Source organism: Triticum aestivum, chromosome 3D (assembly GCF_018294505.1).
Source record: "Triticum aestivum cultivar Chinese Spring chromosome 3D, IWGSC CS RefSeq v2.1, whole genome shotgun sequence".
In the NCBI taxonomy this organism is placed as follows: Eukaryota; Viridiplantae; Streptophyta; class Magnoliopsida; order Poales; family Poaceae; genus Triticum; species Triticum aestivum.
This window is the reverse complement of record NC_057802.1, coordinates 234,924,035-234,944,023: the sequence shown is the minus strand read 5'-3', so window position 1 is coordinate 234,944,023 and position 19,989 is coordinate 234,924,035.

Here is a 19,989-nt window from a genome sequence, read left to right as displayed (position 1 = left end):
CTTCGGAGTGCGCTACGCCTGTCAATGACTTGCCAGAGAGTTCCAACAGCAAGAGATCCAAGGTTCTTGCACCACATGTGAAAAAGGTCCCGACAGGGCTGGCTGGCGCTGATGGTACCTTCACTATCAGCGCCACCCTTGATGACAAATAGGAAAGCACGTTTGTTGCCTTCCTGTGGGCGAATATTGATGTGTTTGCCCGGCAACCATCTGATATCCCTGCTGTTCCCAGGGATGTAATCGAGCACCACCTTGCTGTCTGCCCACATGCTCGAACCGTCAAGCAGAAGGTTCGAAAGCAGGCCTCAAAAAGGCAGCAGTTCATTGCCAACAAGATTAAGAAGCTTGAGGCAGCTGGTCTAGTCAGAGGAGTACTGCATCCGACATGGTTAGCAAAGCGAGTGGTCATGCGCAAGGCCAACGGAAAAATGGAGGCTTTGCATAGATTTCACACATCTGAATAAAGCTTGCCTGAAGGACCCATTTCCCTTGCCGCGCATCAACCAGATTGTGGACTCCACTTCAGGTTGTGATTTGCTCTCCTTTCTGGATGCATACTCTGGGTATCATCAGATCTTCAAGTCCAAGGAAGACGAAGAGAAGACCTCGTTCATCACCCCATGTGGTACGTTCTGCTTTGTGCGCATGCCTTTCGGGTTAAAGAGTGCTGGGTCCACTTTTGCAAGAGCGGTCCAGATTGGGTTTGAACCACAATTGCACAGAAACATTGAGACTTATATGGATGATATTGTGGCCAAGACCAATGATAGATTAACCCTCATCCAGGATTTTGAGGAGACATTTGCTAATCTGCGCAAGATCAACTTGAAGTTAAATCCGGAGAAGTGTGTGTTTGGCGTTCCCTCCGGCAAGCTACTTGGGTTCTTCGTATCCCATCGTGGGATCGAAGCCAACCCCGACAAGATCAAGGCTATCGAACAGATCCAGGCACCCAGGATAGTCAAAGATGTGAGGCGCCTGACAGGGTGCGTTGCCACACTTAGCAGATTCATCTCCAAGTCTGTCGAGCGCGCCCAACCGTTCTTCAAGATTTTGAAGAAGGAAGGGCCCATGAAGTGGACCCCGGAAGCAGACACAACTTTACAAGATTTGAAGACCTACTTGTCCTCTGTGCCCACTTTGGTTGCCCCTAAACCACAAGAGCCGTTGCTGCTGTACTTAGCGGCAACTAATCAAGTGGTTTGTGCAGCCCTAGTGGCATAGCGGGAAGTAGAGGAAATAGAGAGTGAGCAAAGCCCGATAGGACCAGATGAGGACCAGAACAAAGAAGAGCACGACAGCAGGGGAAACCCCAAGGACGCGACAAGGAAGAAAGTGGTGCAGTGCCTAGTGTACTTTGTTAGTTCCCTGTTGCAGGGGGCTAGATCGAGGTACTCTGGTGTGCAATAGTTGATTTTTGGCCTCATCATGGCCTCAAGGAAACTATGCTACTACTTCCAAGCCCATGAGATTACAGTTGTCACCCGCTTTCCATTGCAAAGGATACTCTGAAACCCTGAGGCTACCAGCAGAATAGTGGAGTGGGCTTTGGAGTTATCCAGCTTTGGCCTGAAATTTGAGAGCACTTTAACAATTCAGAGCGGGGTGTTGGCAGAGTTTATTGCAGAATGGACGCCAACCCCTGATGAAGAAGTGCTGGAAACAGTTACTCCCCGGCAAGGAAGCGCCCCAAGAATGGATCATGTATTTCGATGGTGCATTCTCCCTGCAAGGTGCAGGGGCTGGCGTGCTTCTCATTGCTCCCACAGGGGAGCACTTGAAGTACGTTGTCCAGATGCATTTTCCCCGGGAGGAAGCAACCAACGATACATCAGAGTATGAAGGGCTCCTTGTTGGGCTCAGGATTGCCACAGAATTGGGAATCAGGAAGCTGATCATTCGAGGAGATTCACAAGTTGCGGTGAGGCAAGTCAACAAGGATTACCAAAGTCCATTGGTGGAGGCATATGTTGAGGAAGTGAGAAGATTGGGGGAGCGCTTTGACGGATTGCAAACAGAGCACGTACCCCGTGCGGAAAACAACATAGTTGATCATCTATCAAAGCGTGCTACGCAAAAACTTCCTGTGGAACCATGAACTTTTGTTCTCCATCTTACTCAGCCCTCCGTACCCCCGACAACAATGCCCGAAAGAGGAGGAAATTGGACTCCGGTAAGCCTCTCCTGGTAGAGCCTCCCGGGGCTCCTGGTAGGGACCCTGCCGGAAACAACTCCCATTCGATTGTCGGGCTGCGCCCTCCTGCTGGGCCACTGGTCCCCGCGGTCGAGGAACGCACTCCCGCAGATGAGGAGGTGCCGTTAGTCCTTGGTGTCGAGTCCCAGGATCCAGCTTGGGCAAGGCACATAGTCCGTTTCCTCCAAACTGGATAACTTCCTAATGTGCAAGAGGAAGCTGAAAGAGTAGCCCAAAGGGCCAGTATGTATCAGTTTGTCGATGACACACTATACAGAAGGAGGCCCAATGGTGTGAAATTGAAGTGCATTTGCCGGGAAGAAGAAAAGGAACTGCTGGCGGAAATACACAAAGGCATGTGCGGCTCCCACATTGGATCAAGGGCATTAGTTGGGAAAGCATTCCGGCAAGGATTCTATTGGCCCACAGCCCTCCAAGATGCGGTCGAGCTTTTCACCAAGTGTGAATTCTGCCAGTTCCATTCCAAGAACATCCATCTGCCTGCACAAGCTCTTCAGGCAATCCCTTTGTCATGGCCGTTTTCAGTCTGGGGGCTCGATATCCTCGTCCCTTTCCCCCGAGCTGCCGGGGGCTTTGAATTCTTGTTCGTTGCCATCGACAAGTTTGCAAATTGGCTGGAAGTAGATGCCGTGAGAAAGGTGACTGCTTAGTCAGCTATCAAGTTCTTGAAAGGATTGGTGTGCCGTTTTGGTTTCCCTGCCAGGATCATCACCGACAAGGGCACCCAGTTGACGAGCCGCGCCTTCATGCAATATGTTCATGCCCTCGGAAGCAAGATCTCATTTGCCTCTGTTGCTCATCCCAGAGGCAATGTACAAGCTGAGAGGGCGAATGCTGAAGTGTTGCGAGGGCTCAAGACGAGAACGTTTGATACGCTGTGGAAGTGCGGCAGGTGATGGATCGATGAGCTCCCGGTAGTTCTCTAGTCTCTCAGAACGATACCAAATCGAGCTACCGGGCAGACTCCCTTCTCCCTAGTTGATGGGGCAGAAGCAGTTATCCCCACGAAACTCATTTATGGGTCACCTCGAGTGCTTTCCTATGATGAAATAGCACATGATCAGCACCGGCGTGATGACGCTGTGCTTCTCGAGGAGAACCTTCTCCGGGCTGCTACGCGTGCTGCACGCCATCAGCAAGCCATGCGTCGCTATCACAGCCGCAGGGTTCATGCCCGGTGTTTTGAGGAAGGCGACCTTGTCCTTAGGTGCGTTCAGTCCGCCAAGGGTACAAACAAGTTGACACCGAAGTGGGAAGGCCCTTACCGGGTAGTTCGAGTCACCAGACCTGGCGCAGTCCGTCCGGAGACCGGAGATGGCATTCAATTGCAAAACTCATGGAATATTGAGAATCTTTGCAAGTTCTACCCGTAAGGCGCGGCTGTCGGGCCTTGCCCGGCAGCCACCCTTTTGTACAGGCCTCGCCTCAGTTGCATGTAACCCCTTGTACAAAGCCAGGCGCAGACCCTGAGCAACAGAGAAATAAACGAAGCGCTGGGGGCCCCCCCGACAAGTTGCATGTATGCATAAGCATTTCATGGGCATCGCATGTTCATGTAGATAAGATCGCATCTGGCATCATTTCCATCTACATAAAACTGCAGGTTCCTGCCGAGAACTTGACCTCTAAGGGAAGCTGGAAAGATGATCCAACACTATGATCTCCGGCAAGCCAAACAGATAAGTTCTATCTCTTTTCCATACGTGTTCTATAAGAAAAATCTTGTGCATAAGAGAACCTCATCGCTTTTTGAAACTTAGGTGCTCCCATCCCTTGACTCGAACGTTGCTTCGGTCAGGATGGTCGCAGTGGCCTTTGGTGAAAAAAAAAATTGGCGGGGGGCTGGTCCCTAGTCACTATTTGTGCCTGGGAGGCTTAACTCCTCGGAAACAAAATAGAGGGTACCGGCAGGATAGCCTGCCGGGGCAAACTCGTTTATTTAAAAATATAGAGGCATTCCACCTCTGCATGGACATATACATGCACGAGTCCCCGACAAGATTCATCTTTTTCGTTAATATGCTGATCAAACAAGTACAAACCTTATAGAACACATACATGGATTCAAGAGATTACATTATTTGAACTAAAATTTGGCAAGTGCCTACATATTTAAGATTGAAAAAAGATAAGTGCCCCGTGATGCCTTTGCCCTTGTCCATCTCCTTCAGGGTATTATAGGGAAGGACCAAGGAGGTAGGAGGCGGGCCCGGCTTGGATTCGGCACCTCCCGTGGATCAGGATGGCGCCGCTTCCCAGCTAGGAGGAAGAAACCGGAGGGCGGGTGCAGAGGGTAACGCTGCCGGAGGCCTAGATAGGAGAAACGGAGTCACCAGCAAACACGACTCATCGGAACGGTCGTCCCCGTTCTTGACGCATCGTGGGTTGCCGCCGCCTTCCATATCACTCCCATTCGAAGACCCCCGCACGACAACCGCGTCAGGCACCATGCTCTCTGGACAATCCCACAAAGTGCATGGTCGTCCCCAATTGCCCAGACATCAGAAACCACCGCACGTTCGGGAGACGTGTATGGGAGCAAAGAGCCCTCCTGTACAAAAAGCGGATGGTGCCTAGGAGGGGTCAGGTTCTCCTTTGCTGATGGCAATTCCATCCCGCGACCCCTCTCCGGCGCCGCGGGGGAAGGAGGAATGGGCCACGACCGACTACCGCGCCCCGTACCCATTATGGGCCTCGGCGTGGTGTCGTTTGTGTCGCCTCTCACTAGAATTGAAGCTACGGGCAACCCGGCGATGAGCGCACCAGAGTCGCCACCTCCAGTGCTATCGCCATGCCACCCGAGCGCTCCCCTGAGGCCCATGCGAAGATCTAAGCTAGGTCCCGGGGCTTGGCCCCGGGTTCTCCTTCTCAGCATATCCAGGAGAAGGCAGAAGATGGAGCTGAAGGGATGCGAGGATGAATGCCTCCGCTCCTCCTCTGCCCCTCTTTTTATAGGCGGGTCGAGGAAGGGAGCTGATCCCTCAACGGGTAACCGCCGCCCTCCTCCACCAATCCAAGAAGACCGGGCCCCTGCCTTGATGCTCTCCCGCACCAAGCACCTCCGTTACCCACCCCACGCGATGCATGCTGCATACGTGGCTGAGGGTAAGGGCGTGGTGGGAAGAGTGAATTGGCAGTTACTCCCCCATGCGTTACAGTCATTCACGGGCCATTACAAGAATGACCCCTCCATGATTGGCTTTATGCGACGCGCGGGAAAACCGGAAGCTGGCCCGGGCGCAAGTTAATGAAGAAGCAAAGAAGATCTCAAGGGGCCAGCCGCTTCCACGCCCCTGCCTGTGCACTTGTTAGGACCTATCCCGACGAAGCCCGGCAGCGTGTTCGGGCTAGGCCCCGGGGCTTCTATCGGTGCAACAAACCCTGGGTCCGTTGCCTAGACTATGCACATGCACGAGAACAAGATTGCAGTGCCAAGGTCAGACTGAAGCACAAGGGATCAATCCTTCAAAGGACCGGCGTGCAGCACAAGAAGACCAAGAAGAGCCAGAAGAGCAAGATACTGCTAAGGGAAAAACCTCCCTTGCCGGGTAGGCGAGCCTGGCAAGGATGGGGTTACCCCTAGAAGCAAGCCTTTAGGTCGTCCCAGCAGGCCTGCCGGGGCTTACAGAGGCAGAATCACCCCACCGCACCACCTCATCACGACGCACGTCGTCGATCAATGTGGTGTCAAGCTACAAAGTGACTAAGTGGCTGCTCTTCACCACATGGCAGCCACTTCCTACAGAAAACACCTCCAAGCAACACCCGTCCTGCGATGCGTCGAGCAAGCAGGCACGAAGCTGGCAAAACAACCCGGCAGGGCCTGCCGGGCAAGCTATGATGTGACGTTGAGCGACGCATTTAATGCGTTGTCAACCTGCAGAGTTAGGTATGATAGCACTGTTCGCTGTCTAGTCAGTGTATAATGACTGATTTGCCACTGTGGTGACCCATTTATCTATAAAAGGAGGCCCAAGGCAACCGTAGAAAGGGTTGGCTAATCCACACCGTCACACACTCATACGCGCGTAGCCGTTCTCGCCCCGAGGCAAACCCTGTCGGGCGAGCGTGCAACGCTCAGCACCATTTTCCCACCATCAATCCACCAAACCAGGAGCGGGGTTTTACGCCTCACGGTGGACCGAACCTGGGTAAAGACTGCCTGTGTGATCTCTGTCATGCTGTTCCACGCTCCTCTGCTCTTTGTGCAACGTGCCATCCCCCCGCCGAACCAGAAAGGGACTCTTGGTCCCATAGGTGGCCGTGGTTTCCCACGACACTCGGGTTCAGTAAGAGAACGCCTCGCGCGGGTTTAGTTAGAGCCCAATGCCTCGCGCACACACGTGTACGTGTACAAGAGAAATACGCAAACCTCCGTGCATTGCTCAGCCCCGAGCAACCACCGTAACTGGGAACTCCCTGATATTTTCCTCGACCTTGCTTCTACCACGATATTTTCTATCATGGATGGCCCAAACAGTGTCATGCAGGTGCGTCCCTGGCTCGCCCAGGATGAAAAGCCCATTTTGTCATGATTTTTTTCATAGAAGTAGGAGCCCACCACATCTATGATGATACGTGGTTTTGTCACAATCATCGTCATATAAGTGTCGTAAGCATGACAATTTTTTTTCGTTCGGGCCAAAATTTCATGGATGTATCTTTTTTTGTAGTGAAGATTCCGGCAGGCCAAGCCCGAAATCTTGAGCGCTTTTATATCGTTGTTGGTGTCCACCGTAGCAAAACTGTATTCGAGGCTGTTGATAAAACGGACGAAACACTCGCAAGGCCTTGTGGCCAGGTGGTAGTGGTAGACGAGGACGTCATGGCACACGCACAACTGGGTCCCGACAACCTTCTGATCATACCCAGCATGATCGCCGGTGAACTCAAGGTCGAAGCCGATCATGGTAGTCGTCCTCAGCAAGCAACTGCTCCATAGTGTGGATGGAGCCCTCCATCGAGACCGGCTCGTTCATGTACACCTCCGAGAAGGCCTCCCCCTCGTGTGGGTGTCCACTATGTGAGGCGTGGTGAACTGCCACCTGTTGTCATTGTCGGCGTTCTGGGAACGGGGGTCCCTAGACTTGCCTGCCTGCGGCCCACGGCATGGCTCCACCAGCGGCCCCGTACGGCCCATCTTCACCAGCAAACACTCAAGACCCTCGTGAGAGGCCAAGCCTTGCGAGGCGGACGATGCAAGACCTCCTCAGGGGCGGCCTCACCAAGCTGGCTCGCGAGGGGCGGAGAGATCAAGGCAAGGGACACCTCGTGAGGTTCCTGTGACGCAAGCCATGACGACTGGAGCCAGGCGCGCGCCATGCAGGCGCCAGCGTGCGCAGTGTCCTCGTTTCCTCTTTGGTGCTAAAGAGGCAAGCGCAGGCGAGGATTCCCTGAGGCATCAGGCAAAGGTTTCCATATCGGTGCAACGAGACCAAGACCAGCAGGACGACATGACGGAGGTCACCGTGGAGCCCAAGACGGCGTCACCACCAGAGCCTTTGGCAGGCGAAGACCACCTTTAGTCAGGATAACTTGTACTAGTTGTCTCCCATCGAATTTGGCCGTTGTTGGATCCCTTCCCGCTCAATATCTGGGGAGAGGACCAGGGCCTCTATAAATAGGGCTAGCCACCATCTTAGCAAGGGGACGGATCACTCAGATCATCCTCTTCCACACAAGTTCACCAAGCACAAGAACACCTCTTCTCAGGAGGCTGTTCTTCCCCTGTAAATGTTCACCCTCAGCCCAAGAGGCAATCCACCACACACAGTGGAGTAGGGTATTACACCACATCGGTGGCCCGAACCAGTATAAACTCTTGTGTCTCCTTGCTCTTTGGGTTCGACGCGCTAGGCCTGACGATCGTTGCGAGAGCGAGCTAGGGGGAGGGAGAGATCTTCGTGCGCACCCCAGTGTTCGAACCTCAAGGGTTTTGCCGGAACCCGAAATCCGACATTTGGCATGCCAGGTAGGGGTGCTCCGAAGCTTCGCCCCTCCCTGACGGCTTCGCCTCTTCGACCGGCTCTCATGGACGGCGCCGCTTCTCTGACTGGATCGACGAGCGCCATCAGCTGCGCCACCGGGCTCCGGGCCTTCACCCCCGCCTTGCGGCAGGTGCGGTGGCCGCGCAAGTTCAAGCCGGAGATGACGCACCGCTACGATGGTGCGGCGGATCCGGCGGCCTTCCTGCTAGCATACTAGGAGGCCGTTTTGGAGGCTGGGGGCGACGATAAGGCCATGGCCAACTGGCTCCCCATGACCCTCGCTGGCGTGCCGCGTGCTTAGCTCCTCCACCTGCCGGGATCTTCTGTGGCCACCTGGGGGGAGCTGCACGACCTTTTCATCGCGCGCTTCGGGGGACCAGCACCCCCACCGTCGCAGCTCTCCTTGGCGGCTCGCAGGCGCCACCCACAGACCATCACACCAAGCCGTTCTTTCGCCAGATCAGTGCCGCCTCCATGCGGCAGGGGGCTCCCCCGGGTTGGGCGGCGCCCAAGGCCGACCTGACCATTGACTCGGGAGATCACCCAGTCACCACCGTCAGCTCGGGCGTGCTCCCAATGCTTTGCATGCCCACCATCTACAGCGTAGCCGTCACCAAGACCCTCATCGACGGCGGCGCCGGCCTCAACGTGCTCTCTGTGGAGGCTTTTAGCCTCCTTCACGTACCGCTTGAGCGGCTCCGCCCCAGCAAGCCTTTTTCCGCGGTCGGCGGCGGCTCCTCAAACCCCCTGTGGCAGATCCGCCTCCCCGTGACCTTCGGCACACGCGACAACTACCACACCGAGCTAATCGACTTCGACATCGCCCGCATCGACCTACCATACAACGCCATCCTCTGGTACCCGGCGCTGGCCCAATTCATGGCGGCTACTCATCCTGCCTACAACCTCATGAAGATGCCGAGGAGCAAGGGCGTCCTCACCGTGACCGGAGACACCAAGGAAGCCTTGGCGGCCCTCAAACTCGCTTTCAGGGCCACGGCGGCAGCTTGCCCGGCCGACAAGGTCATACCCGGGACCAAGGGGGGCTGCACCGACCAAGAAGAAGCATCTATTCACTCAAGGTCAAGCCAAGACGAAGCAAATACCGGTCAACGAGGACGGGGCCTCGGGCGCCACCTTTACTATTGGCGCCGACCTCGCTCCATGTCAAGAAAGGGAGTTGGTGGACTTCCTGTGGGTGAACAAGGAAGTGTTCGCCTAGGAGCCCAAGCAGCTAGTTGGGGTCCCGAGAGGAGTGATTGAGCATCATCTGAAGGTATGCCCCAACATGCGCCCTGTGAAGCAGAGGGCAAGGCGACAGTCCGCAAAGAAGCAGTCTTTCATCATTTAGGAAACCCGCAAGCTGGAGGCAGTAGGTGTCATTCGCGAGGTCCGGTACCTAGAGTGGCTAGCGAACCCGGTCTTCGTGCCGAAGAAAGGAGGGAAGGAGCGCATGTGTGTCGACTTCACCAACCTCAATAAGGCCTACCCTCAAGACCCATTCCTGCTACCGCGCATCGACCAGATTGTCGACTCCACCACTGAGTGCAGCCTGCTATGTTTCCTGGACGCGTTCTCGGGCTACCACCAGATCAAGATGGTGGTAGAAGATGTGGAGAAAATGGCTTTCTTGACCCCGTGCGGGGTATACTGCTACACTTGCATGCCATTCGGACTACGCAACGCAGGAGCAACCTTCCAGCGGCTGATGCACATCGCCTTAGGATGGCAGCTCGGGAGAAACGCTGAGGCCTACGTCGACGACGTTGTGGTAAAGTCTCAGGAGGTGAGAACTTTGATTCAGGACCTGGAGGAGACCTTCGCGAGCCTGCGCCAGGTGGACTTGCGGCTCAACCCGGAGAAGTGCATGTTTGGTGTGCCATCCGGCAAGTTGCTGGGTTTCCTCGTGTCCCACAGGGGGATCGAGGCCAACCCGGAAAAGGTCAAAGCAATCGAAGACATGATCCCACCACAAACCCTCAAGGAGATGCAGAAGCTTGTAGGCTGTGTGACTTCGCTGGGACGCTTCATCTCCAGGCTGGGGGAGCGCGCCTTACTGTTCTTCAAGCTGATGAAGAAGAAGGGCTCGTTCGAGTGAACCCCCGAGGCTGACCTGGCATTTCAAGACCTCAAGAGATACTTGACCAGCCCGCCGGTGATGGTGGCACCTCGTCCTCTCGAGCCCTTGGTACTCTACCTGTCTGCCACACCCCACTCCACCAGCAAGGCGCTGGTGGCCCTCATAGAGGAGCGCCAGGTCAAGGGCCCGCCAAGTGGAGCCGCCAAGCCAGATGAGGCAGCACAACACCGAGGCGATGCTCCTGGGACAGCGGCTGCCCCGGCAAGTCATCAAGCCCCTGAAGCCGGAAATCCACATGAAGCACCTCAGTCCCCAGAAGCCAAAGACTCCGTCAGCTCCCCCACCCTCTTTGAGCACCCGGTGTACTTGGTCAGCACTGTGCTACGGGATGCGAGAGCACGATACCCCATGCCTCAGAAGCTCTTGCTCGCGCTCCTAGTGGCTTCGCGTAAGCTGCGCCACTACTTCCAGGGTCACCCCATGAAGGTCATCTCAGCTTACCTGCTGGAGAGAGTGCTCAGGAGCCCCAATGCTCCGGGGAGGGTTGCCGAATGGAACATCGAGCTGCAAGCGTTTGACTTGGAGTTCAGCACGACCAGGGTCATCAAGGGGGCTGCGCTCACCGACTTTGTGGCAGAATGAACCGACACCCCGGAACTCGAAGCAGGCGAGAACCAGTCCCTCTCGCCAGGGAGTGAAGCGCCGGATGGCTGGGTCATGTACTTCGACGGCGCGTTCGCACGCCAGGGCGCAGGGGCTGGAGCAGTGCTCATCTCGCCCACTCAGGACAAGCTTTACTACGCTGTGCAGATCTGCTTCCATCGGGGCGAGAAGGTCTCCAACAACATCGCAGAGTAAGAGGGCCTCATCGCCGGCCACAAAGCTGCGGTGGCCCTGGGGGTGAAACGCCTCACCATCAAGGGAGACTCGTAGCTCCTCGTCAACTTCTCCAACAAGGTGTACGAGCTGAAGGATGAGCACATGGAGGCATACCTCGCGGAGGTACGCAAAATGGAGAAGCAGTTCCTAGGTCTAGAGCTACAGCATGTGCCTCGCAGCACCAACAAGGAGTCCGACGACATCGCCAAGAGAGCATCCAAGTGGCTACCCCAAGAGCCTGGCGTCTTCGAGGAGCGGCTCTTCAAGCCTTCGGCAGCACCTCAGCCTGTGGAACCGGCGCCTCCTCATGAGGAACTCCCCCAGCCACTAGCCTCGGGAGCCCCCGCCTGTGGCCCGACCTCGGGAGCGCGCTGCTCTTAGCGCTCGAGCCTCAGGAGGGGCGCTAGATCGAGGAGTTCAAGGCATACCTGACGCAAGGCACGTTGCCGGAGAAGGAAGAGGACACGGAGCGTGTGGCTCGGCAGGCTACGGCGTACTGCATTCAGGACAGTGGGCTATACAGGAAACGGCCAAATGATGTTTCTCTATGATGCATCTCCAGGGAACAGGGGAATGAGTTGCTGGCTGACATACACGGCGGAGACTATGGGCACCACTCGTCGTCGCGCACCCTAGTTAGCAAGGCTTCCGCAGCGGGTTCTACTGGCCCACGGAGCTCAACGACGCGGCCGAGCTGGTGAAATCCTGCGAGGCCTGCCAATTCCACGCCAAGAAGATCCACCAGCCAGCTCAGGGCCTCCAGACTATCCCACTCTCATGGCCGTTCGCGGTCTGGGGGCTGGATATCGTGGGCCCATTCCCTCGAGCGCCTGGAGGTTACCGCTACCTCTACGTCGTCGTCGACAAATTCACCAAATGGGCGGAAGTGGAAGCCGTCCGCACCAGCCCTGCCGGGTCAGTAATCAAGTTCATCAAGGGTCTCATAAACCACTTTGGGGTCCCTAACCACATCATCACCGACAACGGCTCACAGTTCACTAGCAACCTCTTCAAAACGTATTGTGCTAACCTTGGAACACAGATCTGCTACGCTTCCGTGGCGGAAGTCCCGAGGGGCCTCAAGACCAGGACCTTCAAGAAGAAGCTCGAGGCCTGCGGTAGGGGCTGGCATGACGAGCTCCAGTCCATGCTATGGTCCATCCGCACCACCGCCACCAAGCCGACATGCGAGACCCCGTTCTTCCTCGTATACGGAGCAGAAGCGGTTCTCCCACACAAGGTCAGGCATCGCTCCGCACGGGTCCTTGCGTTTGATGAAACGCAGCAGGACGCCATGCGGGGGATGGACCTCGTGCTGGGGGAGGAACGCCGCGGTGAAGCCTCGCTCCGAGCCGCAAGGTACCAGCAGGCGCTGCGGCGGTACCACTGCCGCAGCGTCCGCTCCAGGACGCTCGAGGTGGGTGATCTCGTCCTGAGGCGGGTGCTATCTAGGGAAGGGATGCACAAGCTTTCACTCATGTGGGAGGGCCCGTTTCGGGTCGCCCATGTCTCCAGGCCTGGCGCCGCACGCCTGGAGACGCAGGACGGGATCCCCATCTAAAACGCCTGGAACATCTAGCACCTCCGGAAGTTGTACCCGTGAAGCAAGGCCCGGCGCCTGTGAAGCAAGGCCCAGTGCCTGTGAAGGTCTCCGCTCGTGACACTCTCACATAATAATGAGTGGGGCTGTACATGCCCCGGAGTCTCTGGAGTGCCGCCCTTGGGCCTCGGGGGCTCCCTCCCACGTCCTAGTGGCAGCACTTAGCTCCGCGATGGTGAGAAGACAAGAAGACTAGAATTGGTGCCGGACGCGGCTTTTCATTTGCTCTCCGCAATTGGCTTGCCCCTCTTTAATGAAAATTTGCTCTGTGATGTTCCTTGTCGGCTTGGTTCTATTGCCTTTTTCCTCCTTTTTCTGCCCTCGGTTTTTCATTTTGGCCCATACTCTCCCTCACATGCCTCGCGAGGAGCCTGGACAGGTGCCCTCGTGAGCATTTTTCCTGTTCTTCGCGAGCCACCCTCACTCGAGCTCGCAAACTAGCGCACCCCTGTCAATGCGTGCCCCTCGGGTACCGCGATACGAAGCGCCGGGTCATGGCCGGCTGCCCCCGCGACCAGGGCTCGGAAGGGCTCGGAAGAATAAGAGTTTCCTAACAAATTTTTGCAGTTCCTAGACGCCTCCCAAGTTAAGGAGGCCTCGCCAGGTACTGGGAAACGCGCGCCTCACGAGGTGGAAACTACTTCAAGCGCGTCGAGCTAAGTTATTTCTACACGCTTACATAAAACATTGATGCTGCAACATGACACAGGAACAATAAACATAGCATAGCAACTTGGAAATTATGGTCCACTGCACGCCCCTATGGGGCCCCATACTTGTCTCTCTCTCAATGCAGAAAGAAAAGGAAGAACGAAACAAAAGTGGCGTGTGCCCCTGCAGCAGTTCGCGAGGATGGATCCATGGCGCTCTCTTGAGCTCAGCCGGACCCCTCCTCGTGCTACACTGGGTCACAGCGACGAGATGACCCGCTGCCACCCTCGAAGCGGGCGCGGCGACGCGGCAGCTGGTCGTAGCCGCCGCTGCTGGAGCTGTCGCCGGAAGAAGAGTCGCCGTAGCTGGACGAGCCATGGCCGGCGCCAGACAAGACTGCCTTCACCCTCGTCGCGGCCGTCACCAAGGCCGAGCACGTCACCACCATCGTTGTCCTCAGGGAAGCACCCGACGCGGCGACCATCTTCCTTGAACACCCTCACGTAGAGGGTCGCGTTGCCATCATACTTGAAGTGGAGGGTGCACCGCCGGCCCAAGCCGCGTGCGCGGGCGAACGTCTGCCAGCCGCGGGCCAGGGCTGCGTTGCCCGCGATAGAGACCTCGACCGCAACCCATGAAGGCTTGCTACAGCAGCCGTCCGCCTGCAACCAGAGACCGCCTGGACCTGTGGCTGGCAGCTCACCGGCAAAGGAGCGTGGGAGCTGAAGCCAGGTGCCGACCGGGTTCTCCGACCACACGACAAACTCCGGCAGCACCTTCGCCGAGTGGAAGCGCGACTGGGGAGGCCGCACGACCATGGCGCGCCTCCCTTCATCGATGGGGCTGCCACGACCTGGGCGACCGCCACCACGTGAAGAGGCGCCGCCGCGGCCGCAGGGAGCCACGGTAGGGGTCGCGGCGTGCTTGCGTGGGCGGCCGTGCCCCCTCTTGGGCGGCGGTGAACCGGGCCCCTCCCGGCTGGCCTTCCCCTTCTCCGTGACCGAGAACCTCTTCGCAGGCGCCATGGGAATCGCTTCTAGCAATGGAGCAAGGGAGAAGAAGTGAGCGGAGCAGGAAGAGATGAGCAACGGGGGCTCCGCCCCCTCCTCATTTATCGCGGGAGAAGACCAACGGCGATCCCCATGATCACAGGTAATAATGATTTTTCTCTGCATGCAGCAAGGACTTGTCAAGTCGGGCAGTTCCCAAGGCAGCGTGGGGAAGTGGAGACGCCCACGCCCAATCAATCGCCACGCGGCGCTCCGCACTTGCCCTTTGGCAACGCCTCGCAGCCAAGTCCGAGCATGCCTTGGGCCCGGGGGCTACTGTCGGCGTTCTGGGAACGGGGGTCCACAGACTTGCCTGCCTGCGGCCCACGGCGTGGCTCCACCAGCGGCCCCGTACGGCCCATCTTCACCAGCAAACACTCAAGACCCTCGCGAGGGGCCAAGCCTTGCGAGGCGGACGATGCAAGACCTCCTCAGGGGCGGCCTCACCAGGCTGGCTTGCGAGGGGCGGAGAGATCAAAGTAAGGGATACCTCATGAGGTTCCTGTGACGCAAGCCATGATGACTGGAGCCAGGCGCGCGCCAGCATGCGCAGTGTCCTCGTTTCCTCTGTGGTGCTAAAGAGGCAAGCGCAGGAGAGGAGTCCCCGAGGCATCAGGCAAAGGTTTCCATATCGGTGCAACGAGACCAAGACCAGCAGGACGACAGGATGGAGGTCACCGTGGAGCCCAAGACGGCGTCACCACCAGAGCCTTTGGCAGGCGAAGACCACCTTTACTCAGGATAACTTGTACTAGTTGTCTCCCTTCGAATTTGACCGTTGTTGGATCCCTTCCCGCTCAATATTTGGGGAGAGGACCAGGGCCTCTATAAATAGGGCAAGCCACCATCTTAGCAAGGGGACGGATCACTCAGATCATCCTCTACCCCCCAAGTTCACCAAGCACAAGAACACCTCTCCTCAGGAGGCTATTCTTCCCCTGTAACTGTTCACCCTCAGCCCAAGAGGCAATCCACCACACCACACTGGAGTATGGTATTACACCACATCGGTGGCCCGAACCAGTATAAATCTTGTGTCTCCTTGCTCTTTGGGTTCGACGCGCTAGGCCTAACGATCATTGCGAGAGCGAGCTAGGGGGAGGGAGAGATCTTTGTGCGCACCCCAGTGTTCGAACCTCAAGGGTTTTGCCGGAACCCGAAATCCGACAGTCACCGTCAGCCGCTGGGAGCACCATTGGAACCATAGGGAGTGCCATTGGAGCCGCTGGATATCCTCTCTATATGTGTCGTCATGGGTGTGCTTATTGTGTCGTGGGGCACGAAATATTAAGGTAAATGGCCGATGGGATAAATGGGGGTTGGGCGGCCTGGATTCTCGGCACGTTCACATGGCAATTTGTAGCAGCAGGTAACTGCATCATGGTGTCGCACCCGGCGCAACCGCATGCATAATGGTAACAGGAACATACGTGATCATGTGTCGGCCCCAAACGCCGGCAACACGCGTGGAGGGATGCGGGCAGAGCGCTCTGTAGCCACCTCAACCGCGAGCAACCACACGCATAGAGCAGTTGAACACGCAGGGAATGGCCATCTACAAGCCTGGCGGCAACTGCGAGACATCGACATGATGTGGAACTACATCATGTTCCACATCACATGGTGGGCGAACAATCATTCGTGACGCTGCGTAGAGAGCGGCCATGTTCTAGGTAATTAAATCGCAAACATTTTTCTTATTAACCGTATGTGTTCGTGTCATTTCGTCCTCCTCTCGCACGTTTCTTCACCGCGCTGCCATAGAAGGCTTCGAGCACAAGCTTGAGTATCACACATGCGTTCTTTTGGCCAAAACGGTGACTCTAAGAGGCACCAATGAATCGTCGGTGAGCCCGTTCCTACGCAACCGAGCAAGCTTCTCGCCCGACGTGGTGAAATCCCCAAAACCCAATGCTTTCCACCCTCCTATATAAACCCTCACGACCGGCAAGTCCTACGTCGCATTTTCCGTTCCCTCCCCGTGGCTTATCTCGTTTGCTTCTCCCACAATCGTCCATGGCACCGGTCTATCGACGTTGTTAGCCACTCCACCGTCATCAGAGGACAACTCCAGCTGGGAGGATACACCATGACGGCGGCGCAGCCCCGAGCATCGTGTACTGCGTGTGGCATCCCTGTTGGGTGTGCGCACAACAACCACCACAAGCTCCGTCGCCCCTGCCCGTCGGTAGCTATTGCCGTTCGTCATGCCGCCACCTCATAGTCTGACCCCATGGCCACCACACCAGTGTCGAAAGCCAGGGCCATCACCCACTCTTCCACTATGACCCGAAGGCGGGAGGTGGCCGCCGTGGCCGCCACCCCACTGTCGGCCGCCGTGGCCATCACCCACTCCGCCACCGCAGCCCGAAGGTGGGAGGTGGCCGTCCTGGCTGCCACCTCACCATTGGCCGCTACGGCCACCACCCCACCGTCGACCGTCGGGGTCATCACCTGCTCCGCCACCGCCACCCGAAGGCGGGAGGTGGATGTGGAGCCCCACATGTGCATCAACGACCTTGCGCGCTACATCGAGTTCCTATGGGAGGAGGAGGAGCGCCTGGTCGAGCACGGGAAGAGTCTTACCACCATCGTGGCTGCAGTACACACCGCCGCGGACGCCCGGAATGCGGAGATCTACAAGGAGTCTCGCTGCTTCGAGAGGGATCGTCTGGAGCGGCAGAGGGCATTTGAGGTGGGCGTCGCTATAGGTGCAGCAGCGGCAGACACCGGATTCCATTTCTCGAGCTCGCCGGTAGGCTCGTCCTCCTCTTCCTCATACTGAGCGCACTCAACAGGGGAGAGGCTGCTAGAAGTAGTACAACACCCCTCCGTAGTAGAAGTATTTAGGGGCTATTTTGTTCAATTCATTTGACCATAGATGTGGTTGAACTGTACTATGTACTTAAAATTAGCTAGTATATATAGTTGAAATAGCTATTTCAATACGTGGTTGGCAACAATTAGGGAAAGTTTGTATAGTGCAGCTGTCAACTTGAACTTTTTGTATATAGAATGACTGCTTAATCTATGAATGAAGTCTATGCTTATTGAATTTCAGTTGCAAAATGAGACAGTGCTAGTGATTTTTAGCTGCAAATTTTGAAAAATGGCAGTGTTACAAGTAGGGACAAATGACAATGTTACTAGATCGACAAATGCCAATGTTTCCAGTTTGACAATGGCAATATACCAAATATGACAGATGCAAACCTTACCAAATTGTTTGTAAGTGGATGCACACGGGTCAACATAAAAATCATTTGCGATGAAGAGATGGACAAATCTTGCGCGCCAGATTTTCTCTTGGCTTAGTGGCGAAGGAACCATAGCTCTCTCTTTGCATGCGGTGTTCAATATGAACTGTTTGCGATGAAGAGATGAACAAATCCTGCCCGGCAAATTTCCCTTGGCTTAGTGGGGAAGGAAGCATAGCTCTCTCTTTGCATACGAATATTCTATCTAAAACGTTTGCGATGAGTGTTTTATTCAGAGAAAACATTGACGTTTTTAAAAAAATCCTTTGATAAGTTTGTACATTCAGAGAGAAAAATAGAAGTTTGTTCAAACCATAGGTTTCATTCAGTCAAAATGTGACTTTACATTCATAGGATTGAGATGCAATATGAGACCCCAAAAAATAATTGTGGCGGCAGCGGAGGCGGTGTGCTGCGCTAGCGTTGTCGTCCTCGGAGACGCTGTTGTTCAAGTCTACAAGCCAGCCCAAAATGTTCTTGACTTGGATATGAAAGACCCCGTCATCGCGCGATCGACGGGTGGAGCGTGGGAGGATGATGACTCATGGCGCTGCAAGGTAGTGGTCGAGGCGGCGTCCTTTGATGCTTTAGGGGGCGCGGCAGGTGCAGGCGCGCGCACAAGCATGACGTAGCTGGTGCAGGCAAACACATGGGGACCGATGTCGCGGTGGGTGCAGGGGTGTTCACGGGCACAGGCGGGGGCGCTAACGCTGGCATGTAAACGAGCTCGCGCGGGTCCACGGGAACCTCGCTGACGCGTGCGGCTTCTAGCGCTGCGATGGTGCGACGACTAGCCCGTCAATTCCATGGGGATGGTCATTGGCGTGAGCGTGAGGATGGGAGCTGGGAAGGGCGCGAGGGGTAGCATCCACTGCAGCCATCTCGTTCTGGGCCATGTCCATGAGGCCCCATTCTCCTTATTTTCTATCTCATCCGGTTAGGAGTGAACTTCACCAAACTAGAAGACTAGTGGCAGATGATCCTTTTGCGCCATGGAGTTGCTGGAGGTCTGCGAGAGGGGAATGGGAGGCGAAGAGTAAGGCCGTCTGTATTAAACAGCGACTCGAGTGCCATTTATGGAGAGGTTGGGAGCGAGGCGGGCGGAGATGGAAGTCAAAGGGCTCGTGAGCCTTCGCAGCATATAGCTCGCACGCTTCCCAGTGAGCTGACGTAGTGGAGGCCTACTTGCATGCCTCCCGGTTAGCCTACGTAGTGGACTGCGCTCACATGCCTCCCATCTACTCGAGCAGCTGCCTACACAGCACCTCCTAGCCAATAAAAGTGTGACACATGGCGTCACGTGAGTGGTTAGCAGAACGCCCATGAATCAAATTATACAAACATTTAAGATGGTAACGTGGCAACTATTTGTTTCAAATGCCATTGCTGGCTATTAATTCATGCGCCTTCTCTCAGATTGGACACAAAAAATACCAGAACATGTTGGTCCCATTTCATAATAGCATGCCAAGTTTCATGAATTTCAGACGAGTTTTGGATTTACAGGAATTAAAAAACAAGTTTCTTAATGTTTGCGTCCGAGCCACGAAGCCGAGTTGTTTGAAATTCATTCTCATTTCTTGCATGGGACCTAAACATACACACAAGGACACATATATAATTTTTCTACCCATTTTGGTGCACTAGAGCATGTGCATGTAGTTCAAATTTGAAATATGCACGTAAAATGCCTAGAAAACTCAGTTAATGTATAAAAATGTCCAAACGAACCCCGGATAATTTCAAATTTTAACATGACCGTCCTATTGGTCTATGTTCCCTCTAGAAAATAATTCAAGGCGAGAAGAGGTGGCGAATGTCGTTTCGTCCACAAAGGTGACACATTCCCTACCAGAACCACGAGGGCTCCTTGTGAGAAGCCATGGTTTATGAGAAGCCTATACCAAAACTTGGCCCAAATGGGACAAAATTTTATCATAGCATGTTGGTACCATTTCATGATAGCATGCCAAGTTTCATGAATTTCAGATGAGTTTTGGATTTACTAGAATTTAAACACCAAGTATCACAATGTTTGCGGCCAAGCCACGATGTCGAGGTGTTTGAAATTCATTCCCATTTCTTGCGTGGGATTAAGCATGCACCCAAGGACACATATATGTTTTCTCAACCCATTTTGGTGCATTGGAGCATGTGCCTATAGTTCAAATTTGAATTATGCACATAAAATGCCTAGAAAACTCAGTTAATGTATAAAAATATGCAAACAAACCCCGAATAATTCCAAAATTTAACAAGACACTACGATTG